The 25,023-nt window shown below is 39.4% G+C and overlaps 2 long non-coding RNA genes across 3 annotated transcripts in view; one reads left to right on the top strand and one right to left on the bottom strand.

The window, feature by feature from the left end:
- The window catches only part of LOC133537788 (uncharacterized), a 2,579-nt gene extending 1,229 nt beyond the window's left edge, over nucleotides 1-1,350 (bottom strand). The window contains exon 1 of the long non-coding RNA XR_009802842.1: nucleotides 1,312-1,350. This is a non-coding gene — a long non-coding RNA (uncharacterized LOC133537788). The remainder of the gene's footprint in view (nucleotides 1-1,311) is intronic.
- A 12,088-nt stretch (nucleotides 1,351-13,438) lies between these two features.
- On the top strand, nucleotides 13,439-23,576 carry LOC133538331 (uncharacterized). Of its 2 annotated transcripts, XR_009802970.1 has the most exons (8): nucleotides 13,439-13,498; nucleotides 14,036-14,170; nucleotides 17,681-17,756; nucleotides 18,673-18,750; nucleotides 19,284-19,971; nucleotides 20,504-20,581; nucleotides 23,137-23,208; nucleotides 23,325-23,576. It is a non-coding gene; the product is annotated as an uncharacterized LOC133538331 (long non-coding RNA). The 2 variants fall into 2 exon arrangements; XR_009802969.1 differs by lacking the exon at nucleotides 13,439-13,498 and having other exon boundaries at nucleotides 13,505-14,170.
- The last annotated feature ends 1,447 nt before the right edge of the window (nucleotides 23,577-25,023 follow it).

The following is a 25,023-nucleotide window of genomic DNA, read 5'->3' as shown; positions in this document are numbered from 1 at the left end:
GGACAGGTGTGTGTCCAGGTTGCCGATTAAGGACAGGTGTGGGTCCAGGTTGCCAATCACGGACAGGTGTGTCCAGGTTGCCAATCAGGAACAGGTGTGTCCAGTTTGCCAATTAGGAACAGGTGTGTCCAGGTTGCCAATTAGGAACAGGTGTGTGTCCAGGTCGCCATTTAGGGTCAGATTTCTGTACAGGTTGCCGAATAGGGAAAAATGTGGGTACAGGTTGCCAAATAGGGAAAAATGTGGGTACAGGTTGCCAATTAAGAACAGGTGTGTCCAGGTTGCCAATTGAAGACAAGTGTGTGTCCAGGTTGCCAATTAGGGACAGATGTGTGTCCAGGTTGCCAATTAGGGAAAAGTGTGTGTCCAGGTTGCCAATTAAGAACAGGTGTATCCAGGTTGCCAATCAAGAACAGGTTTGTCCAGGTTGCCAATTGAACACAAGTGTACGTCCAGGTTGCAAGTCAAGAACAGGTGTGTGTCCAGGTCTCCAATTAGGGACAGGTGTATCCAGGTTGCCAATCAAGAACAGGTTTGTCCAGGTTGCCAATTGAACACAAGTGTATGTCCAGGTTGCAAGTCAAGAACAGGTGTGTGTCCAGGTTGCCAATTAGGGACAAGAGCGTGTCTAGGTTGCCAATTAGGGACAGGTGTGTGTCCAAGTTACCAATTAGAGACAGATGTGTGTCCAGTTTGCCAATCAAGAAGAGGTGTGTCCAGGTTCCCAAATAGGAACATGTGTGTGACCAGGTAGCCAATCAGGGACAGATGTGTGTGTGTGTGTTTCCAGGTTACAAATCAAGAACAGCTGTTGGTTCAGGTTGCCAATCAAGGACAGGTGTGTATCCAGGTTGCCGATTAAGGACAGGTGTGGGTCCAGGTTGCCAATCAAGGACAGGTGTGTCCAGGTTGCCAATCAGGGACTAGTGTGTGTCTAGGTGGCGAATTGAGGACAGATGTTTTGTCCAGGTTACCAATTAGAGACAGATGTGTGTCCAGTTTGCCAATCCAGAAGAGGTGTGTCCAGGTAGCCAATTAGGGACAGGTGTATTCAGGTAGCCAATTAGGAACAGGTGTGTGTCCAGGTAGCCAATTAGGGACAGCTGTGTGTCCAGGTTGCCAGTGAGGCACAGGTGTGTCCACACCAGGGGCGTCACTAGACCTAATACTGTACTGGGGCACACCTGGGCACAAATAATTCATGTTTTGCGCAAGCAAAAACATTTTAGCACTTATTTATCATAAAAAAATAAATTATGTTGTATGGATCTTTGATTAACCACCTGAAATTAACTAATGCATTTGACCTACTTGTGCACTTTTTTACTCCAGACTTCGAAACTGCTACTGGGAAAAGAAAAAAGGAAGAGCAATTAATCTTTTTGAAATATATATTGCAGTAATCATCTGCAAATTTAACATCTACAAAAGTAAAACACAAAATAAAGCACCCCTACATCTCTGGGTTCTTTTATATTATTTAATTTCCATTTATGGCAATGTGGCAAATCCTATTTCAGATACACAAAACTATAATATATACACAAAACAATAAAGCCACAGTAGTAGAATAAATGAAGAACTGTTGTGTGTCTGTTCAGGGAATCCTTTTCTGAGAAGTAAACTGTAATGTCTCGTTTTCATTTTTGTTTGTTCAGGTTGCCAATCAAGGACAGGTGTGTGTCCAGGTTGCCGATTAAGGACAGGTGTGGGTCCAGGTTGCCAATCAAGGACATTTTTGCAAAGTGGTCAATCAAAGTGGTCAATCTTTTTCCAAGATGGCGCTGCTGTAGTGGCTGCTTTAGGCAGGAGCTCTGTGCTCTTGTGTCATCCTTTTGTGTTTCCCTCTTGTTTTCATGTGTTATTATATATATATTTTTTTGCCTTTTGGTCCGGGACCCTTTGGGACTGTGTGACAAGGGGTGACACTTTCGTGACCTCTGTGGTGCTTTTTTTGTGGACTTCTGGATCTGCCTCCCGGGAGCCTTTTGGCCATGGAGACCAGCTGCTGGGACCAGAGTCGGTTTGGATGTACTGGAGGAGATGCGGATGATGGGGACAGGGGCTGCGGAGCTAGCACTGAGCGCTGGGACGGAGAGGCTTCGCGTTGTCTTGACTGGGTGAGCAGGTGTCGGACACCTCAGTCACCTTGAACGTATCCTCGCTCATCCATGCGGACTGGACACTGGCCGAGAGTGGAGTCGGCTGTCTTGGTTGCTTTGTTGGGTCTGCTCCTGTCTCTGGCCATGCTCCCTCCTCCCCAGCGGACGATGGCGTGGAACACCGCAGAGGCCACCACAGTGGATATGTTTATTTTACTTTTTATTCATAGCTGTATGTAGAAGTGTCTGGTTGTATCTGCTGCTTTAATGTCTTTAATGTCCTCTGTGTTCTTTGATGTTTGATGTTTCCCTCTTACACACATGTAAGAGGGATGTGTACTATGGCTATGAGTTGTTGTTTTTTTCCCTTGGTCTCAGTCTGCACCCCCACTCCAGGGCCCAGGCTAAGACCGATTTTTTAAATTTTATTTTAATCTTCTATTTTTTTCTCGGCAGACCCGTCAGCGATCCTGTTCTGTCTCCCTGTAATGTTTGTCTGATCTTGAATGGGATTGTGCTGAAAATTGTAATATACCTGAAGGAACTCTCCTGACGGAATAAATAAAGTACTATCTATTTTCTATCTATCTATCTATCACTCTGGACGGACATGGAAATATTACAGTAACTGTTATACCGTTGACCAGTGGTTCCCAACTGCTGGGTCGTGACATAAAAGTGGATTGTGTGTCATTTTCAGTGAGTCGCAGTCAGATGTGTGCATGAAAAAAAAAAGTTTAGGGAGAGAAAAATCAAATTGTGGCAACAAAACCAGATATGTTTAGCCATTTTTCTAGTGACTATTAGTGAGTATTTTAGCGAAAGGCAAACCGACTAACAAGTTTGCAGAGGACATGGAAATATATTTTTTTAAAATCTAAATGGGGCAACAAAACCCGATATTTTCAGCCATCTTTCTGAGAACAAATACAGAAATGTTACTATTTTTTCTGGAAACAAAACCAGATGCTTTAGCTGTAGTCATTTTTCTGGTGACAAAACAAGATTATTTTTGTCAAAGTCGCACCGATTAACAAGACAAGTCTACTGTGCTATTTTTCTGTGAAATAAACTTGAATGATTTAAAAATTTGGCTCACGACTTGATGATATGGAAAAATGTTTTTCTTCCTGAAGATAAACTATTTGAGAAGCACTCAACTCACACATGCTTACTCCAAATCATCATTGATGCAGAACCAGCAGACAATAACCAACATTATGTTTCATGTTCATTGGAAATTCCCCCGACAGCTCGTACAGCAAATTAATATGTTTGTCTTGATACAAGCAATAACGTTAGCTAACTTAGCATCAACTTAAGACAATGATGTTGCCTAGCTAGCTAGGACTTCACTTACATCTGTCATTCCTTGCTGCTTCTTCCCTGCTGCGGGCGAATAACTTTCTTAAATCCATCTAGGAGTTACAGTTTGAGTCAAATCAAAATCAAAATAATGTAATTAACAAATTGTTGTTGGCTAACGTTACCTACCTCACGCAGTGATTCTCATCCTCTCTCACTCTCTCTCTCTCTCTCTCTGAACTGAAGTCTCGATCCACACGTGAATAAATAACCATATTAATTAGCCATGTGCTCATTGTTACGTGGAGTAAATACAGTAGCAATCAATTACCATACTAAGTAGTATGCGCGCTGTTGTCTATGTTATGTAGACTTAAAACTCGGAAGCGTTTTTTTTTATCGGTGAAATTTTTACTGGGGCACTGCAGATCAACAGTGGGGCACGTGCCCCAGTGAAATCTGTCTGGCGACGCCCCTGGTCCACACTGCCAAAAGTCAGTGTTCAAAAACAAGAAAAAAAATAAATACAAAAATTAGGAGGATATTACTTAAACTAAGCAAAATTATCTGCCAATAAAACAAGAACTTTTGGCTGGTCAAGACTTTCCAAAACATGTAAAATTAGCTAACCTCAATGAACCCAAAAACACCATAAAAGAAGTATATTCTCACTAATAACAAGTGCACTTTTCTTGTTAGAAAACAAAAATGAGAGCTTTTTTGTCAACATATTGAGAATATTGCTCAATATGTTGAAAAATAATCTTAAATTAAGTACATGCTTGTGCCATTATCTTGACATGATGATAAGCGCTCGGCCTTACCTTTCCTAAAACCAGCAAACTTCTACTAAAAACTCAATTCAATCCACTTTATTTATATAGCACATTTAAACAACATAAATGTCTCCAAAGTGCTGCTCAACAATATTAAAAAGAATATTTAAATAATGTCATTAGCTCCACCAAAGACTGAATAACATTTTTATATATATATATATATATATATATATATATATATATATATATATATATATATATATATATATATATATATATATATATATATATATATATATATATATATATATAATGGGCTTCACTGTGGCCGAGGGGTTAGTGCGTCTGCCTCACAATACGAAGGTCCTGCAGTCCTGGGTTCAAATCCAGCCTCGGGATCTTTCCGTGTGGAGTTTGCATGTTCTCCCCGTGAATGCGTGGGTTCCCTCCGGGTACTCCGGCTTCCTCCGACTTCCAAAGACATGCACCTGGGGATAGGTTGATTGGCAACACTAAATTGGCCCTAGTGTGTGAATGTGAGTGTGAATGTTGTCTGTCTATCTGTGTTGGCCCTGCGATGAGGAGGCGACTTGTCCAGGGTGTACCCCGCCTTCCGCCCGATTGTAGCTGAGATAGGCGCCAGCGCCCCCCCGCGACCCCGAAAGGGAATAAGCGGTAGAAAATGGATGGATGGATATATATATATATATATACAATATAAAAATAAAAATGATTAAAATGATTTTAAAGGGTAGAACCAATTAAAACAATAAATCGAAATCAAAATTTTAATAAACACAGAAAACACAGAGGACCACACAACTCACATAGTGTTAAAATCCAAAGAATAAAAGTGGGTCTTGTCGTGCCTGTGAAGCAGGTCTTATGTTTGATCATGTTATGTTTAGTTTTTTGGACATTCAGCTCTTGCGTTTGCACTTCCTTGTTTTCTTCGTCACCATGGCTACTCATTAGTTCCCACCTTCCCATGCCCCTGCCCTCAGTCCCGCACCTGTTTCTCATTACCACAGCTACTATTTGAATCATTTACTTTCTGTCCATCGGTCTGGGAACTTTTCATTTAGCCTGCATTCTGCTGTACTTGTCGACCTATATATGCTGCTCACGCTCCATGCCCTCGATCACCTGCCACGCTCCTTGCTTTTCATGCCACTTGTTTTTGGTCACAGTAAGTGTTTGGTTTAAGTTGTTTATAGCCATGCCATCTTGCTGTTTTTGTTTATAGTTAATTCATGCCATTGTGCAAGCGTTTTTGTTTCCTGTTTGTGTTTTGTAGTGTAGTATTATACCTCCTTGTGAGCGCCCTCTGTTTTGATTATTTTTGTATTTAGTGTATAAATAAATAATCATGAACCTGAACTCACGCCTGGCTCGTCCCGTATCCTCTCTGCATCGAAGAAGCAAAATGAATCCACGCCAAAGTCCTGACAGGTCTTAAGACAAGATTTAAAACACTCCACTTTGGGAGCAGTTTTAACATGCCGGGGGCAGAGTGTTCATGAGCTTAGGGCCTGGTTTTAAGTCTGGTCTTGGACACCACGAGCTGGAACTGGCTCTCGGACCTCGGAACGCGTGCAGGAGTGTAAATTTTGATGAGGTCCAAGATATATTGAGGTGCCAGTCCATGTAAAGCTTTTAAAAACAAACAGCAGTGTTTTAAAAATCAATTCTTAAATGAACAGGGACTTTTTCAGACTCTGAAGAATTGGGGTTATATGCTGGCGTTTCCTGGCCCCTGTTAAAAGAATTAAGTGACTTGAAATAAAAGCATGCACGAATTGTTCAAAAGGTTCAAAGATCAAAACGGTTTTACCTTTGCTATAAGGCAAAGATGATAAAAAACACAATTTTAAAATGCCATTGACCCGTTTAAAATCACTGTCTATAGCAGGGGTCAGCAACCTTTACCACTCCAAGAGCCATTTAGACCCGTTTCACAAAATAAAGAAAACTATGGGAGCCACAAAACTCTTTTGAAATTTAAAATGAAATAACACTGCATAAAGAGTTTTTTATTTTGCTTTGTGCTATGTATAAACCACGGGTCTCAGACACGCGGCCAGCACCTTGATAAGAAAATGTAATGAGTTTTATATGAATGCGCTTGACAGCATCGCACTTGCCAACCATCCCGAATTTTCCGGGAAGTATCCGTAATTATCGAAGCAACTATTCTCACGAATGTCTTCTGAATTTCGTCCAGATAACAATAATAAGAGCATGTACAATCGGCTTGCCAGCCCAGTAACATGTTGTCTGTGACTACCGCAGATACAAACATACGACTGCAAGGCATAGTTGTTCAACAGCCATACAGGTCACACTGAAGGTTGTGATATAAACAACTTTCACACTCTTACTCATATGGGCCACACTGTGAACCCACACCAAACAAGAATGCCAAACGTATTTCGGGAGATATAAACAGAACAGAACAAATACCCAGAATCCCATGCATTCCTAACTCTTCATGGCTACGTTATCTGTAAATAACATAATATAAATAATAAATGTCAGTGTTTATATATAACTAACGATATGTAAACGTTAAATGTCAGTGTTTATCTGTAAATATCAATATATCAATAATATATGTCATTGTTTATTTGTAAATAACAATATATCAATAATAAATGTCAGTGTTTATCTATATATAACAATATATAAATAATAAATATCAGTGTTTATCTGTAAATAACAATATATAAATAATAAATGTAAGTGTTAATCTGTAAATACCAATAAATGAATAATAAACGTCAGTGTTTATCCTCAAATAATAATATATAAATAATACATGTCACTGTTTATCTGTAAATACAATTATATAAATAACAAATGTCAGTGTGTATCTGTAAATAACAATGTGTAAATAATAAATGTCAGTGTTTATCTGTAAATAACAATATATATAGATAATAAATGTCAGTGTTTACCTATGAATACCAACAAATACATAATAAATGACAGTGTTTATCAGTAAATAATACATAAATAATAAATGGCAGTGTCTATCTGTGAATAACAATATATAAATTGTAAATCTCAGAGTTTATCTGTAAAAAACAATATATGAATAACAAATGTCAGTGTTTATCTGTGAATAACAATACATAAATGATACATGTTTGTGTTTATCTGTAACTAACAAGATATACATAATAAATATTAGTGTTTATCAGTAAATAAAAATATATAAATAATATGTTTCCGTGTTTATCAGTAAATAACGATATATAAATAATAAGTGTCAGTGTTTATCCGTAAATAACAATATATAAATACAAATGTCATTGTTATCTGTAAATAACATTATATAAATAATACATGTCACTGTTTATATATAAATAAGGATATGTAAATGGTAAATGTCAGTGTTTATCTGTAAATATCAATAGATCAAAAATATATGTCATTGTTTATTTGTAAATAACAATATATCAATAATAAATGTCAGTGTTTATTTGTACATAACACTATATAAATAATGAATGTCAGGTTTTATCAGTAAATAACAATTTATAAATAATACCTTTAAGCGTTTATCTGTAAATACCAATATATCAATAATAAATGTTAGTGTTCATATGTAAATAACAAAATATAAATAATAGATATCAGTGTTTATCTGTAAATATCCATCCATCCATCCATTTTCTACCGCTTATTTCCTTTCGGGGTCGCGGGGGGCGCTGGCGCCTATCTCAGCTACAATCGGGCGGAAGGCAGGGTACACCCTGGACAAGTCGCCACCTCATCGCAGGGCCAACACAGATAGACAGACAACATTCACACTCACATTCACACACTAGGGCCAATTTAGTGTTGCCAATCAACCTATCCCCAGGTGCATGTCTTTGGAAGTGGGAGGAAGCCGGAGTACCCGGAGGGAACCCACGCATTCACGGGGAGAACATGCAAACTCCACACAGAAAGATCCCGAGGCTGGATTTGAACCCAGGACTGCAGGACCTTCGTATTGTGAGGCAGACGCACTAACCCCTCTGCCACCGTGAAGCCTATCTGTAAATAATTATATATATATAAAAGAGTCTGTTCTCTTCTCGTAGCTTCCCGTATCGTTTGTAAAAACTAATAAACAACGAACAGTGAATTTTGTGTCCGTGAAAAAGGGGCGCAAGGCAGGTTTTTGTGCGTACGCATGCTCCAGACTATAATTGATAGCTGTGGTCTTACACAAATAATAAATGAACCCACGCATCGCAACGGTAATGCGATAGACCTAGTGCTTGTCAGGGGTATCACCGTTTCCAAAGTTATGATACTCCCGTATACTAAAGTAATGTCCGATCATTACCACATAGAATTCAAGGTTCAGACTCATGTTCGGAAAGCTAATAGTAATAATAATAACTGCTATAGCAGCCGCAACATTAATACGGCCACAACGACGACTCTTGCTGGCCTACTGCCCTCGGTAATGGCACCATTCCCAAAGTATGTGGGCTCTATTGATAACCTCACTAACAACTTTAACAACGCTCTGCGCGAAACCATTGATAGTATAGCACCGCTGAAGTTAAAAAAGGCTCCAAAATGGCGTACCCCGTGGTTTACAGAAGAAACTAGAGCTCAGAAATTATTATGTAGAAAGCTGGAACGCAAATAGCGCACGACTAAACTTGAGTTGCACCATCAAGCATGGAGTGATAGTTTAATAACTTATAAACGCATGCTTACCTTAGCTAAGGCTAAATATTACTCAAATCTCATCCACCGTAATAAAAACGATCCTAAATTTTTGTTTAGTACAGTAGCATCGCTAACCCAACAAGGGACTCCTTCCAGTAGCTCCACCCACTCAGCTGATTACTTTATGAAATTCTTTAATAAGAATATTGAAGTCATTAGAAAGGAGATTAAAGACAATGCGTCCCAGCTACAACGGGGTTCTATTAACACTGACACGATTGTATATACGGCGGATACTTCCCTCCAAAATAATTTCTCTCGTTTTGATGAAATAACATTAAGAGAATTGTTACAACGTGTAAATGGAATAAAACAAACAACATGTTTACTTGACCCACTTCCTGGGAAACTTATCAAGGAGCTCTTTGTATTATTAGGTCCATCAGTGCTAAATATTATAAACGTATCACTTTCCTCTGGTACTGTTCCCCTAGCATTCAGAAAAGCGGTTATTCATCCACTCCTTAAAAAACGTAACCTCGATCCTGACCTCATGGTAAACTACCGACCGGTGTCTCACCTTCCCTTTATTTCAAAAATCCTCGAAAAAATCGTTGCGGAGCAGTTAAATGAACACTTAGCGTCTAACAATCTATGTGAAACCTTTCAATCCGGTTTCAGGGCAAATCACTCTACTGAGACAGCCCTCACAAAAATCACTAATGATCTATTGCTAACGATGGATTCTGATGCGTCATCTATATTGCTGCTCCTCGATCTTAGCGCTGCTTTTGATACCGTCGATCATAATATTTTATTAGAGCGTATCAAAACACGAATTGGTATGTCAGACTTAGTCCTGTCTTGGTTTAACTCTTATCTTACTGACAGGATGCAGTGTGTCTCCCATAACAATGTGACCTCGGTCTATGCTAAGGTAACGTGTGGAGTTCCCCAGGGTTCGGTCCTTGGCCCGGCACTCTTCAGCATCTACATGCTGCCGCTAGGTGACATCATACGCAAATACGGTGTTAGCTTTCACTGTTATGCTGATGACACCCAACTCTACATGCCCCTAAAGCTGACCAACACGCCGGACTGTAGTCAGCTGGAGGCGTGTCTTAATGAAATTAAACAATGGATGTCCGCTAACTTTTTGCAACTCAACGCTAAAAAAACGGAAATGCTAGACACCGACCTCTATTTAATAATACAACTTTAACATTTGACAACCAAACAATTAAACAAGGCAACTCTGTAAAAAATCTGGGTATTATATTCGACCCAACTCTCTCCTTTGAGTCACACATTAAAAGCGTTACTAAAACGGCCTTCTTTCATCTCCGTAATATCGCTAAAATTCGCTCCATTTTGTCCATTAAAGACGCTGAGATCATTATCCATGCGTTTGTTACATCTTGCCTCGATTACTGTAACGTATTATTTTCGGGTCTCCCCATGTCTAGCATTAAAAGATTACAGTTGGTACAAAATGCGGCTGCTAGACTTTTGACAAGAACATGAAAGTTTGATCACATTACGCCTGTACTGGCTCACCTGCACTGGCTTCCTGTGCACTTAAGATGTGACTTTAAGGTTTTACTACTTACGTATAAAATACTACACGGTGTAGCTCCATCCTATCTTGCCGATTGTATTGTACCATATGTCCCGAGAAGAAATCTGTGTTTCAAAGTCTGCGGGCTATGAACCGATTTCCGTTCGGGCTCCAGTACTCTAGAATGCCCTCCCGGTAACATTACTAGATGCTACCTCAGTAGAAGCATTTAAGTCTCACCTTAAAACTCATTTGTATACTCTAGTCTTTAAATAGACCCCCTTTTTAGACCAGTTGATCTGCCGTTTCTTTTCTTTTTCTCCTCTGTCCCACTCTCCTGTGCAAAGGGGGTCTGGTCTGATGGCCATGGATGAAGTATTGGCTGTCCAGAGTCGGGACCCAGGATGGACCGCTCGTCCAGAGTCGGGACCCAGGATGGACCACTCGCCTGTGTGTTGGCTGGGGGCATCTCTGCGCTGCTGATCCGCCTCTGCTTGGGATGGTTTCCTGCTGGCTCCACTGTGGACGGGACTCTCGCTGCTGTGCTGGATACGCTTTGGACTGGACTGTCGCGATTGAATTTTCACAGTATCAAGTTAGACCCGCTCGACATCCATTGCTTTCGGTCCCTTAGAGAGGGGGGGGTTGCCCACATATGCGGTCCTCTCCAAGGTTTCTGATAGTCATCCATGTCACCAACGTCCCACTGGGTGTGAGTTTTCCTTGCCCTTATGTGGGCTCTACCGAGGATGTCATAGTGGTTTGTGTTGTGGTTTGTGCAGCCCTTTGAGACACTGGTGATTTAGGGCTATATAAATAATCATTGATTGACCGATTGATTGATAATATATGAGGCCCCTGGTGTTTAGTCGCATGTTAAGAACTTGAAAGTGTGATGTGGCGTAAGACTCTAAAGATGGCAGCAGGTGTCAGAAATAAATAAATTGCACTTCCTTTACATTCGTCATCACGATGACTTGAGAAGCACTTTGTCATCTCCTCCCCTCGGCCTGCTCCAGTGCTCCCAAACGGGAACGAGGCTGTAACCCAGCCTGCGGGACAGATGGCCACTATTTATAGTCCCTGCACGGAGGTGTGAAGTTTCCTTGGGACTTCTAAGAGCAGGGGCCACGGCTCCTTAGCGGGGCCGGCGAACGCTCGTTCTCTCGCCGGCTTTAGCCCCGCCCCCTCTCTCTCTCAAATCCCTCTGCTGGCCACACAGGAAGTAAGTAGCTCGACAAAGCTCCACGTTGACCTCTTTATTAGGGACGCTAAGAAGGGAACGTGATGCAACAGTGCGGTTTTTCCTTTCCTCCTCCTCTTGTGTGTGTGTGTGTGTGTGTGTGTGTGTGTGTGTGTGTGTGTTTTTTCTGGCAATGCTGACTTAATGGGGACATCGCTCTGTTTACACAGTCACCTTTAGGGCACCTCTGACGGCATGGGGACACAAAAACAGGAAACCTTTTGTAATCATAGTCAGATCCATTCTGAAGATGCCTAAGTGATGATTACTGGTTAGTTTGAGTGTGACACATTTGCACATTTTCCCTTTTTTTTAAAGTGGTCCTCAGTAGTCACGAACAAATGTGTGTGAATTATGCAAAATGATTGAAATTTGGTCCCCATGAACCATATTAACTCTTTTACCCCAGGGTCCCCAGTAAGTATGAACAGCACAATACTTCATCAATCCAGAGATTTAAAGATGTGTATGAGCTAACTGGGGAGTGGCCATTTTACATAATTTTTTTTTTTGCCTCCACAAACTGTAGAAAGGGTGGTCCCCACAAGTCATGATCAAAAACTCGGTCCCCATTCCAAATGATAACCAGTATGTGTGTGTGTGTGTGTGTGTGTGTGTGTGTGTGTGTGTGTGTGTGTGTGTATGTGTGTGTGTGTGTGTGCGTTTGTCAAAGTGACATATGGGGACATTTTTATGAAATTTCACCTTACATATGAGGACCTGTTGAAATATGGGGACATTTTCCATGTCCCCATATTTCCCGCAATGCTATCGTGTTCTAGACCCTCCCAGCATGTTCCCAGACCAAAAATCTCTAAAGTCTTCATTTGTCAAATTTTCAGAAAAAGTGTGTGAAAGTGTGTTTAATTTTTTTGGTCACCTTCGATTTTGCCCCTAGTGGCCATCTTTGCTATTATGACACACACACACACACACTTGTCCTCATATGTCATATGTCCTCATATGTCATGTGGGTCAGAAACTCACACACTCCGACATTTTGAAAAACATCTAACCATTACAGCAATAAACATACTCTTGAATTCTGAATCAAATAACAACACATTTTCAACTGATCTGATGATCTCATCCTTTTTAGTGTTAATTTTATCTATTAATTTGGTTTATCTGGAGAGGATTTGGGCTAGACAATTAGTAATAAAGGGATTATGGTGATGATTTAATTTGTTTGATTCAGTATTTTACTGTATTGGACTTTTTGCTATTCTGTTGACTAAAATACAATGCCGCACAATAATTGCTTTAAATGTGCCTGAAATGTAGGTTTTTGCATAAAAAAAAACAACCTTCAACCTTGATTGAGACAAAGGCAATAATTCAAATGCAATTCAAACTACACACAGTATTTAATATTTTCAAATGGTTACAATAGCACATTATTTGGGTATTTTTATCTTTGGGGCAAATTTAGGATTAATATGGGGATTGTTTTTGGAGGTATTCACTTTACATGGTGTTCAAGATGGTTACTTCCGCCCACTCTGAAGAGTCTCGGCGTCTGATTGGTCCAATTTTCAGTTAGGCGCCGCCTGATTGGCCGCTGGACGATGTCTGCTCCTAACAGAGGGCTAAATCACTAGTTAACTATTTTCATCATGGAAATTATACAGCTCACGTATCACACTTAATATTGAATATATATAAAAAGGGTTTTCCAAAAGGACCACTTATAATCGAAATACAAAACTTCACACACGATTTTGAGCACAACAGAGCGCTCAGTGAACAGCACTTCCGGGACCTGCAGCACCAGAGGGGGACATCTATCTTGGTCACAAACAATCTTTGACAGTCTTCGGCAGCATGGTTGAATCAGGTGAGCATAAAATGGAGTTTAACGTAATTAAATAGACCAATGTTTTTTAACATAGGAAAATAGTTCATTGTAAACAACAGTTAAATGTTTGTTGTTATTAATTGCAATCAGATTTGATTTTATGAGGTCAAATTAAGCATTTCAGTTCTGGGCCAAGGCCAAGGCATTTAAATTTTTTTTTTAAAGTTGCATGGAAGATTATAAGTAGCAGTGATTGTCACACACACACTAGGTGTGGTGAAATTATTCTCTGCATTTGACCCATCACCCTTGATCACTATGCTAGTAAACCTTTTCTTAATTTTAAACAAGACAGACTAGAGTTCTTCAAATTGTTTATACTTTTTCTCAAATACAAATATGTCAAGCTGATAAGCACTGTGGAGTAGGCATGTTACTGATATTGTTACATTAGTTCTTTGTTTGAGAAGCTTCATGTCTGCACTGATCCTAAATTTAACAGTTTTTGAAGGGTTTGGTTCTTTGTTTTATTTCTGTGTCACTGACTTTTTTCATTTTTATGTGTGGATTTGTTAGGCGCATCAACACATGATATAGACATCGTGCCCAAAAGAAGAGCGAGACGTAATCCTGAGGCTGAAGCTACCGAGTTTATTTGATCTGGATGTGACAAGTCTTGTTTTAAGGCCCAGTGGATCAATGATTGGAAAGGTATGTCTTGTTATGTATCATATCAATGGTAACTGTATCAACATCTCATTTGGATCATTTCCTTACTGTCTAATAGAGGTTGTATTATATGGCTTTAATTAGAAGTGTTTGGAATAACAGCGTTCCACGTCCCAAGAGCTAGCTTCTGTAGCCGAGGATCGGACCGCCAAGTGCCCTGCCTTCGGCTGCCGCCCAGCTCACAATGCACCCGACCTCTATGGCCCCTCGGAGTCTTGTTCACGAGTGGGGGAAGAGTGGATCGTGAGATCGACAGGCGGATCGGTGTGGGGTCTTCGGTAATGCGGACGTTGTATTGATCCGTTGTGGTGAAGAAGGAGCTGAGCCGGAAGGCAAAGCTCTCAATTTACCGGTCGATCTACGTTCCCATCCTCACCTATGGTCATGAGCTTTGGGTCATGACCGGAAGGATAAGATCACGGGTACAAGCGGCCCAAATGAGTTTCCTCCACCGGGTAGGGGTGCTCTCCCTTAGAGATAGGGTGAGAAGCTCTGCTATCCGGGAGGAACTCAAAGTAAAGCCGCTGCTCCTCCACATGGAGAGGAGCCAGATGAGGTGGTTCGGGCATCTGGTCAGGATGCCACCCGAACGCCTCCCTAGGGAGGTGTTTAGGGCACGTCCAACCGGTAGGAGGCCACGGGGAAGACCCAGGACACGTTGGGAAAACTATGTCTCCCGGCTGGCCTGGGAACGCCTCGGGATCCCCCGGGAAGAGCTAGACGAAGTGGCTGGGAAGAGGGAAGTCTGGGCTTCCCTGCTTAGGCTGCTGCCACCGCGACCCCACCTCGGAAAAGCGGAAGATGATGGATGGATGGATGGATGGTATAACAGCGGTATATGAAAACGATGTTACTAATGCTGTTACTTTTACCGGTAACGAGTAAGCTAATAACTTTTATGTACGCTACAACGCTGTTACGATGCGTTTTATGTAATGTGGCATGCTACTTTTGATGTGATTGTATGTCAACAAGACAGCGTTAGAAGCACAAAAGGTTTAGTGCAGGTAATATCTTTTTACTAATGAAAGCAACCCCCGGAAGTAATTACGAACACGATATCAAATAGAAAGAGGCCTCATCCACACACAAACAAAAACATTCAACAGAACTATCTTAACTGCCACTGCTAAGCTAAAAAATACAGCTGAACTATTCTGCTGTGTCTGGGCGCTGAAGTCCCACATCACTTGGCAAAAGGCACAGCTTTTTAAAGGCACACACACACTCTGCTCTCATGAAATGTCTCTCAACTGCATATGCTAGATATTTAAAACTTTTCTTTTTCAAGTAACACATTAATTACAAACCCCGTTTCCATATGAGTTGGGAAATTGTGTTAGATGTAAATCCAAACGGAATAATTTTTTTTACAAATAATAATTAACTTAGAATTTCATGGCTGCAATACGTGCCAAAGTAGTTGGGAAAGGGCATGTTCACCACTGTGTTACATCACCTTTTCTTTCAACAACACTCAATAACCGTTTGGGAACTGAGGAAACTAATTGTTGAAGCTTGGAAGGTGGAATTCTTTCCCATTCTTGTTTTATGTAGAGCTTCAGTCTCCTCTGTCGTATTTTACGCTTCATAATGCACCACACATTTTTGATAGGACTGCAGGCCGGCCAGGAAAGTACCTGCACTCTTTTTTTATGAAGCTGAACACGTGCTGAATGTGGCTTGGCATTGTCTTGCTGAAATAAGCAGGGGCGTACATGAAAAAGTCGGCGCTTAAATGGCAGCAAATGTTGTTCCAAACAGATGGGTAACTTACAGATGTGTAAGTTACCCATGCCTTGGGCACTAATGCACCCCCATACCATCACAGATGCTGGCTTTTGAACTTTGCGTCGATAACATTCTGGATGGTTCGCTTCCCCTTTGGTCCGGATGAAACGGTGTCCAATATTTCCAAAAATAATTTGAAATGTGGGCTCGTCAGACCACAGAACACCTTTCGACTTTGCATCAGCCCATCTTAGATGATCTTGGGCCCAGAGAAGCCGGCGGCGTTTCTGGATGTTGATAATTGGCTTTCGCTTTGCATAATAGAGCTTTAACTTGCACTTACAGATATAGCAACACACTGTATTTAGTGACAGTGGTTTTCTGAAGTGTTCCTGAACTCATGTGGTGATATCCTTTAGAGATTGATGTCGGTTTTTGATACAGTGCCGTCTGAGGGATCGAAGGTCACAGTTATTCAATGTTGGTTTCCAGACATGCCGCTTACGTGGAGTGATTTCTCCGGATTCTCTGAACCTTTTGATGATATCATGGAGCGTAGATGTTGAAATCCCTAAATTTCTTGCAATTGCACTTTGAGAAAGGTTGTTCTTAAACTGTTTGACTATTTGCTCACGCAGTTGTGGACAAAGGGGTGTACCTCGCCCCATCCTTTCCTGTGAAAGACTGAGCATTTTTTGGGAAGCTGTTTTTATAGCCAATCATGGCACCCACCTGTTCCAAATTAGCCTTCACACCTGTGGGATGTCCCAAATAAGTGTTTGATGAGCATTTCTTAACTTTATCAGTATTTATTGCCACCTTTCCCAACTTGTTTGTTGCATGTTGCTGGCATCAATTTCTAAAGTTAATGATTATTTGCACCAAAAAAATGTTTATCAGTTTGAACATCAAATATCAATCAATCAATCAATGTTTACTTATATAGCCCTAAATCACTAGTGTCTCAAAGGGCTGCACAAACCACTACGACATCCTCGGTAGGCCCACATAAGGGCAAGGAAAACTCACACCCAGTGGGACGTCGGTGACAATGATGACTATGAGAACCTTAGAGAGGAGGAAAGCAATGGATGTCGAGCGGGTCTAACATGATACTGTGAAAGTTCAATCCATAATGGATCCAACACAGTCGCGAGAGTCCAGTCCAAAGCGGATCCAACACAGCAGCGAGAGTCCCGTTCACAGCGGAGCCAGCAGGAAACCATCCCAAGCGGAGGCGGATCAGCATCGCAGAGATGTCCCCAGCCGATACACAGGCAAACATATGTTGTCTTTGTAGCATATTCAACTGAATATGGGTTGAAAATGATTTGCAAATCATTGTATTCTGTTTATATTTACATCTAACACAATTTCCCAACTCATATGGAAACGGGGTTTGTACTTAATTTAATAATTATTTACATTTATGAAAGAGTAATTCTGTTTGTAATATAATTTTTAGTCAAGTAACGACTATTATTATTGCTTTTTAAAACAGATATTCCAAACATTGTTAATTGATAAACTGTTTTATCAGGATATGGTGTATTTGCTCTTGCATCAATTGAAAAAGGTTCTTTTGTGGTCGAGTACCGAGGGAAGTTCATCTCAAGACATGAGCGGGACAAGAGACAGAAACCCTCTATAAATATCTTTACTATTTATCTGGCATTATATGCTCATAATGTTAACAACAAAAAGTGCTGATAATGTTATAATTAATAAGTTCTAACATTATTTTTATGTGTTTTGTTGCAGACACCAACTGTTGATGTTCTATCTCAACATTCTCCAGACTCATGTGACCGATAAACCGACTTCATCCCTCCAACAGGTTATTACTTGACTATTTTACTATCCATCCATCAATCCATTTTCTACTACCTGTCCCTTTTTTGGGTTGGCGGGGTGTGCTTGAGCCTATCTGAGCTGCATTCGGGCGGAAGGCGGAGTACACCCTGGACAAGTCGCCACCTCATTACACGGCCAACACAAATAGACAACATTTACACTCACATTCACACACTAGGGCCAATTTAGTGTTGCCAATCAACCTATCCCCAGGTGCATGTCTTTGGAGGTAAGATGAAGCCGGAGTACCCGGAGGGAACCCACGCAGTCACGGGGAGAACATGCAAACTCCACACAGAAAGATCACGAGCCCAGGATTTAACTCAGGACTACTCAGGACCTTCGATTTGTGACGCACATGCACTTACCCCTGTTCCACCGTGCTGCCCTATATCTGCTAAAAACTTGACACAACCTATACTTCAAAAGACATTTAATCCTTTTAACCTCTCACAGATCAGTTTATATGACAACATTTTTTAAGCGTACATCCATGTTAGTCTGTGGAATTTACAACTCATGTTTAGCAAAACAGGAGATGTTACAGGTCAGCAACATGAATTCAATATGTGATCACTTGTCATGTACTCATATTGTTTGAACTAAAAAAGACTTCAGTGTGTTTCATATAAGGTCCTCATATTTTTCTGAACCACATTAGTGTGTGTTACAATGTTTAATTCAAAGCTTTAAAATGAGTGTTTCAATCCAGGTCCTCATATTTTCTGAACCACATTTTAGTGAATGTTACATTCTTAAATAATAGTCTAAGAGCTAAAACGCTATAATAATCTTTACTGTTTATGTAGAATTATATGCTCAGAATATTATCAACCAAAAGTGGTTGTTAATGTTATAATTAATTAGTTCTGACATTATATTTTTGTGTTTTGTTGCAGACACCAACTGTTGGGGTTCTATCTCAACATTCTCCAGATTCAGATGTGAGCGATAAACCGACTTCATCCCTCCAACAGGTTATTACAAGTCTATTTTTACTATATCTGCTCTAAATGTGACCCAACCTATATTTTGAAAGACATTTATTAATTTTAATCTCTCACAGATCGTTTATATGACAACATTTTCGTAAGAGTACATCCATGTTAGTCAGTAAGGAGTTTGGAACTCATGTTTAGCAAAACAGGAGATGTTACAAGTCAACAACATACATTCTACATGTGACCCCTCGTCATGTCCTTATATTGTTTGAACCAAGAAAGACTTAGGTGTGTTTCATATAAGGTCCTCATATTTTCTAAACCAGATTAGTGTGTGTTACAATGTTAATGTCCAAGCTTTAAAATGTGTGTCTCAATTCAGGTCCTCATATTTTCTGAACCAGATTTTAGTGTGTTTTATATTCTTAATTAATTGTCTAAGAGCTAAAACGCTATAATAATCTTTACTGTTTATGTAGAATTATATGCTCAGAATATTATCAACCAAAAGTGGTTGTTAATGTTATAATTAATTAGTTCTGACATTATATTTTTGTGTTTTGTTGCAGACACCAACTGTTGGGGTTCTATCTCAACATTCTCCAGATTCAGATGTGAGCGATAAACCGACTTCATCCCTCCAACAGGTTATTACAAGTCTATTTTTACTATATCTGCTCTAAATGTGACCCAACCTATATTTTGAAAGACATTTATTAATTTTAATCTCTCACAGATCGTTTATATGACAACATTTTCGTAAGAGTACATCCATGTTAGTCAGTAAGGAGTTTGGAACTCATGTTTAGCAAAACAGGAGATGTTACAAGTCAACAACATACATTCTACATGTGACCCCTCGTCATGTCCTTATATTGTTTGAACCAAGAAAGACTTAGGTGTGTTTCATATAAGGTCCTCATATTTTCTAAACCAGATTAGTGTGTGTTACAATGTTAATGTCCAAGCTTTAAAATGTGTGTCTCAATTCAGGTCCTCATATTTTCTGAACCAGATTTTAGTGTGTTTTATATTCTTAATTAATTGTCTAAGAGCTGAAACTCTGTAATAATCTTTACTATTTATCTGGCATTGTATGCTCAGAGTTTTATCCACAAAAAGTGCTGATAATGTTATAATTAATTAGTTCTGACATTATATTTTTGTGTTTTGTTGCAGAAACCAACTGTTGAGGTTCCATCTCAACATTCTCCAGATTCAGATGTGAGCCATTAACTGACTTCATCCCTCCAACAGGTTATTACATGTCTATTTTTACTATATCTGCTCTAAATTTGACCCAACCTATATTTTGAAAGACATTTATTTATTTTAATCTCTCACAGATCAGTTTATATGACAACTTTTTCGCAAGGGTACATCCATGTTAGTCAGTAGAAAGTTTAGAACTCATGTTTAGCAAAACAGGAGATGTTACAAGTCAACAACATAAATTCTACATGTGAGCACTCGTCATGTCCTTATATTGTTTGAAGCAAGAAAGACTTAGGTGTGTTTCATATAAGGTCCTCATATTTTCTGAACCAGAAAATGTGTGTTACAATGTTAATGTCCAAGCTTTAAAATGTGTGTCTCAATTCAGGTCCTCATATTTTCTGAACCAGATTTTTGTGTGTGTTACATTCTTAATGAATTGTCTAAGAGCTGAAACTCTGTAATAATCTTTACCCTTTATCTGGCATTGTATGCTCAGATTTTTATCAACAAAAAGTGGTGAGAATGTTATAATTAATTAGTTATGACATTATATTTTTGTGTTTTGTTGCAGAAACCAACTGTTGAGGTTCTATCTCAACATTCTCTAGATTCAGATGACAGCCATAAACCGACTTCATCCCTCCAACAGGTTATTACATGTCTATTTTTACTATATCTGCTCTAAATTTGACCCAACCTATATTTTGAAAGACATTTATTAATTTTAATCTCTCACAGATCAGTTTATATGACAACATTTTCGTAAGGGTACATCCATGTTAGTCAGTAGGGAGTTTGGAACTCATGTTTAGCAAAACAGGAGATGTTACAAGTCAACAACATAAATTCTACATGTGAGCACTCGTCATGTCCTCATATTGTTTGAACCAAGAAAGTGTTTTTCATATAAGGTCCTCATATTTTCTGAACCAGATTAGTGTGTGTTAAAATGTTAATGTCAAAGCTTTAAAATGAGTGTTTCAATTCAGAAAATGCAGTGCCTCTTGTTTACAGCCGGTTTTTGCAGCGCTGTTTTCATTGATCAAAGTATTTTTTCGGTGGTCGTGTTTTTGGTACATAACTTGTAAATAGTGCGCAAATAATAGGCTATATTTATATAAATACATTCAAACCCCGTTTCCATATGAGTTGGGAAATTGTGTTAGATGTACATATAAACAGGATACAATGATTTGCAAATAATTTTCAACCCCAATTCTGTTGAATATGCTACAAAGACAACATATTTGATGTTAAAACTGCTAAACATTTTTTTTGCAAAGAATTTAGGGATTTTACCATCTACGGTCCGTAAAATTATCAAAAGGTTCAGAGGATCTGGAGAAATCACTGCACGTAAGCGATGTACTGCATTAAAAACCGACATCAGTGTGTAAAAGATATCACCACATGGGCTCAGAAATACTTCAGAAAACCACTGTCAGTTACTACAGTTGGTCGCTACATCTGTAAATGCAAGTTAAAACTCTACTATGCAAAGCAAATGCCATTTATCAACAAGACAGAGGAACGCCGCGGGCTTCGCTGGGCCCGAGCTCATCTAGGATGGACTGATGCAAAGTGGAAAAGTGTTCTGTGGTCTGACGAGTCCACATTTCAAATTATATATGGAAATTGTGGACGTGGTGTTCTCCGGAACAAAGAGGAAAATAACCATCCGGCGCAAAGTTCAAAAGCCAGCATGTGTGATGGTATGGGGGTGTATTAGTGCCCAAAGCATGGGTAACTTACACATCTGAGAAGGCACCATTAATGCTGAATGGTCCATACAGGTTTTGGAGCAACATATGTTGTCATCCAAGCAACATTATCATGGGCGCCCCTGCTTATTTCAGCAAAACAATGCCAAGCCACGTGTTACAACAGCGTGTCTTCGTAGTAAAAGAGTGCGGGTACTTTCCTGGCCCGCCTGCAGTCCAGACATGTCTCCCATCGAAAATGTGTAGCGCATTATGAAGCGTAAAACACGACAACTTAAGCTTTACATCAAGCAAGAATGGTAAAGAATTCCACTTTCAAAGCTTCAACAATTAGTTTCCTCAGTTCCCAAACGTTTATTGAGTGTTGTTAAAAGAAAATGTGATGTAACACAGTGGTGAACATGCCCTTTCCCAACTACTTTGGCACGTATTGCAGCCATGAAATTCAAAGTTAATTATTATTTGCAAAAAAAAAAAAGTTTGAGTTTGAACATCAAATATGTTGTCTTTGTAATGCTTTCAATTGAATATGGGTTGAAAAGGATTTGCAAATCATTGTATTCAGTTTATATTTACATCTAACACAATTTCCCAACTTTTATGGAAACAGGGTTTGTATATATATTAGTGCTGGGCAATGATTAACATTTTTAATCGAAGTTAATCGCACTATTTCTCTTATTAATCGCGATTAACTGCATTGTATACGCAAAGCCCAATAATGAATTCAAAAGTAGTGTGTAGTGCACCTTTATTGGAATATTCTCCCACATGAAAAAAAGCGCCAAAACATTTGTTGTGCAAACACAATTTAAATCAGTCCTTGTTAAACAGTAGCAGTTAAATAGCAAATTTTATGAAAATCAACTCAAAAAAGGTAAATACAAACATTTAAGCTTATTGCCACTGCCAGGGTATTTAAGTTATCTTGTTTGTTATGGAAAATAAATATAATCTACATACAAATCTCTGAGCCACAATCATAACATCCGAACAGGCAATTTCTGAGCTAACAACAGAAACATTTTTTTTTATCAGGGATCTTATGTTTAAAAAACTTATATTATAGGTAGTGCGCTGTTTTAGGGAATTTTTGATCAAATTATCCGTAGTAGCAATATTAATAATGTTGTGTTTATTCTGCGTAGTGGACTTAAAATAATTATGACCATATCTGTTTGCTTGGTGCTTTGATAAACTGAACGCATATACATGGTACTATATTGTAATGTTATGAGCCAGGGGAAAAAAGAACTACCCTACCCAGCATGCAACAGGAGTGAGGAGCATGTATAGGTTGTGTCGCCATGACGGCATCTTGTATGTTGTGATATGCAGGCTCTGAAAGTAAATGTTAAGAACTCAGCCAACACTCCTCGTCTGCATTATTGATAAATAGACAGACAACACATATACTCCGCTGCTTCACAAAGCACAATATGTTAAATGTTTACTTTTACAGTTTTCTAATTCTTCCCTTCAGATTGACAGCAGGACAAATCGCTGGAAGTAGGTATGTCTCAAGCTTCTTCCACTTGGTCCACTCCAAAGCGGGGTAAATAAATAATCCACATCATTTACTAGAATATTATATTACGTTTTGCACCTTTTCACTGTGTTATAGTCATTATTCCTTCAGTAAGAAATTGTATTTTGTCTCCTTTATGACAGCTGCAAAGGGGAAGAAGTGGAAGCAGTTGAATGACACATGTTGCATTTTGTAACTGGCAACAAAGTACCAGGTAAAAAAGATTGTGAAGCCTGCCTCCATAAAGAACTAGTAGCTCTACAGGACAGAGATTGGCTTGCCATCAAGTACTACATCCATAACAGAATTATATTAAAAAAAGGGGAAAAAAATGTTTTCCCACATCTTCTGTGGTAGTTTGAGTATGTTACCAGCAATTAAAAAAGCAAAATAAACAGCAAGCGTTTTGTATTTATTCCAGATAATTCTTAGCGACAAAATCCACAAAAACAATTCAGTTACACTTAGTCGACAATTACATTTATACCCATGTTTCTTTTAAACTCTTCTTGGTTTTAGATTACAGTAGCATGGGATTGGGATTTTTTAAAATGACAACACATCAACTAAACCAACTCAGGTGGTTTTGTTAAGTCTCTGATGTCATTAGCCTCATATGTCACATGAACCTGAAATCTTTAACACTCTGTGACGTCATGGTCATCATATGTCACATAAACTTGAAATCTTAAACACTCTGTGACGTCATGGTCGTCATATGTCACATAAACTTGAAATCTTAAACACTCTGTGATGTCATGGTCATCATATGTCACATGAACCTGAAATCTTAAACACTCTGTGATGTCATGGTCATCATATGTCACATGAACCTGAAATCTTAAACACTCTGTGACGTCATGGTCGTCATATGTCACATGAACCTGAAATCTTAAACACTCTGTGATGTCATGGTCATCATATGTCACATGAACCTGAAATCTTAAACACTCTGTGACGTCATGGTCGTCATATGTCACATAAACTTGAAATCTTAAACACTCTGGTCTTCATATGGCACCTAAACCTGACAAGTCCTCATATGTACCATAAAAATCAGGTTCAGAAAAAAACAAAAGAGTTGCAAAAATCTCAATAGACCACTGTGTTTCTAAAATTCTGGTTCACTAACCGTCTGATTCCCAGGCCTGCAGGACCATTGGAAAGGCATGTCCCCATATGTCACGTTTTTGTCATAAGTCCTCATATGTCACCCAAACACGTATGTGTGTGTGTGTGTGTGTGTGTGTGTGTGTGTGTGTGTGTGTGTGTGTGTGTGTGTGTGTGTGTGTGTGTTGGCAATGCTTACTTAATGAGGACATCGCTCTGTTTACACACTTCCCTTTAGGGGACCTCTGACGGTATGGGGACACAAAAACAGGAAACATTTTTTAAATGATAGTCAGATCCATTCTGAAGATGCCTAAGTGATTTTTAAGCTTTGGCCCATGAAACATGTTTACTGGTTAGTTTGAGTGTGAGGGGTGGTCCCCACAAGTCATGATCAACAACTTGGTCCCCATTCCAAATCATAACCAGTATGTGTGTGTGTGTGTGTGCGTGCATCCGTGCAAGTGCGTGCGTGCGTGCGTTGTGTGTCATGATGTTGTGATGCCACGTCAAAAAACAGGACTACACATTCTGTGAATGAAAGCCAATTCCAAGCCTCAAGATGGTCACACACACCATCGGGGCTGTCAGACTCATTTATATTGCAGGCCACTTCAAAAATAATGGCCATGTAGAGGGCCACATTTAACACTGACTATATATATATATATATATATATATATACATAAACTATATTGCCAAAAGTATCTGCCCACCTGCCCTTGCTCACCT

Source organism: Nerophis ophidion, linkage group LG19 (genome assembly GCF_033978795.1).
Source record: "Nerophis ophidion isolate RoL-2023_Sa linkage group LG19, RoL_Noph_v1.0, whole genome shotgun sequence".
NCBI lineage: Eukaryota > Metazoa > Chordata > Actinopteri > Syngnathiformes > Syngnathidae > Nerophis > Nerophis ophidion.
Note: the sequence above shows the minus strand (reverse complement) of the source record. Positions and strands in the feature narration are given on the sequence as shown.